Below are 1,878 nucleotides of genomic sequence, written 5' to 3'. Positions count from 1 at the left end.
TAGAGTAAAAAGGGTACCCCCAACAAAGTTGTCGTTTGACGTTCTGGTTGCACTTTTTATCATCTAAAATCAGTTTTCTACACGTTTTGAGGGGTTTTAGCAAAAAAAAAATTTTCGATTACTCGAGCTCTCTGGCCCGTTCGGTGCACATTTTTGAAAAAAGCTAGGGAGCTGCCCCTAGGTTCGGGGTGTCACAAAATGTTGAAAAGTGGTCGAAAAACCACTATCCAGAATCGGATGTAGAATCATTAGACGAACTTAAAATTGTTCTACGACACCCAGCTGCGACGTTTAGTATTCGAGTTATGGCCCGTACCAGGTCTGACCGAGCAATTTTTGTTCCGCGCACTTTGTGCACCGTACACGTTGATGTTTGTATGAAAAAGTACCCTACCTAGGGACGCGTAGAGCAAATTTGTACCCCCGGGCATGTTGTCGATTGACATTCTGGTTGCACTTTTCATCATCTAGGGTGCGTTCCTGACACGTTTTGAGGGGTTTTAGCAAAAAAAAAAATTTTCGACTACTCGAGCTCTCTGGCCCGTTCGGTGCACATTTTTGAAAAAAGCTAGGGAGCTGCCCCTAGGTTCGGGGTGTCACAAAATGTTGAAAAGTGGTCGAAAAACCACTATCCAGAATCGGATGTAGAATCATTAGACGAACTTAAAATTGTTCTACGACACCCATCTGCGACGTTTAGTATTCGAGTTATGGCCCGTCCTAGGTCTGACCGAGCAATTTTTGTTCCGCGCACTTTGTGCACCGTACACGTTGATGTTTGTATGAAAAAGTACCCTACCTAGGGACGCGTATAGCAAATTTGTACCCCCGGGCATGTTGTCGATTGACATTCTGGTTGCACTTTTCATCATCTAGGGTGCGTTCCTGACACGTTTTGAGGGGTTTTAGCAAAAAAAAAAATTTTCGACTACTCGAGCTCTCTGGCCCGTTCGGTGCACATTTTTGAAAAAAGCTAGGGAGCTGCCCCTAGGTTCGGGGTGTCACAAAATGTTGAAAAGTGGTCGAAAAACCACTATCCAGAATCGGATGTAGAATCATTAGACGAATTTAAAATTGTTCTACGACACCCATCTGCGACGTTTAGTATTCGAGTTATGGCCCGTCCTAGGTCTGACCGAGCAATTTTTGTTCCGCGCACTTTGTGCACCGTACACGTTGATGTTTGTATGAAAAAGTACCCTACCTAGGGACGCGTAGAGCAAATTTGTACCCCCGGGCATGTTGTCGATTGACATTCTGGTTGCACTTTTCATCATCTAGGGTGCGTTCCTGACACGTTTTGAGGGGTTTTAGCAAAAAAAAAATTTTCGACTACTCGAGCTCTCTGGCCCGTTCGGTGCACATTTTTGAAAAAAGCTAGGGAGCTGCCCCTAGGTTCGGGGTGTCACAAAATGTTGAAAAGTGGTCGAAAAACCACTATCCAGAATCGGATGTAGAATCATTAGACGAACTTAAAATTGTTCTACGACACCCATCTGCGACGTTTAGTATTCGAGTTATGGCCCGTCCTAGGTCTGACCGAGCAATTTTTGTTCCGCGCACTTTGTGCACCGTACACTTTGATGTTTGTATGAAAAAGTACCCTACCTAGGGACGCGTAGAGCAAATTTGTACCCCCGGGCATGTTGTCGATTGACATTCTGGTTGCACTTTTCATCATCTAGGGTGCGTTCCTGACACGTTTTGAGGGGTTTTAGCAAAAAAAAAAATTTTCGACTACTCGAGCTCTCTGGCCCGTTCGGTGCACATTTTTGAAAAAAGCTAGGGAGCTGCCCCTAGGTTCGGGGTGTCACAAAATGTTGAAAAGTGGTCGAAAAACCACTATCCAGAATCGGATGTAGAATCATTAGACGAACT

The sequence above is a fragment of the Anopheles gambiae genome (genome assembly GCF_943734735.2).
Source record: "Anopheles gambiae chromosome X unlocalized genomic scaffold, idAnoGambNW_F1_1 X_unloc_83, whole genome shotgun sequence".
Taxonomy (NCBI): domain Eukaryota; kingdom Metazoa; phylum Arthropoda; class Insecta; order Diptera; family Culicidae; genus Anopheles; species Anopheles gambiae.
The sequence above is the reverse complement of the archived record's forward strand: the minus strand, read 5'-3'. Positions refer to the sequence as shown.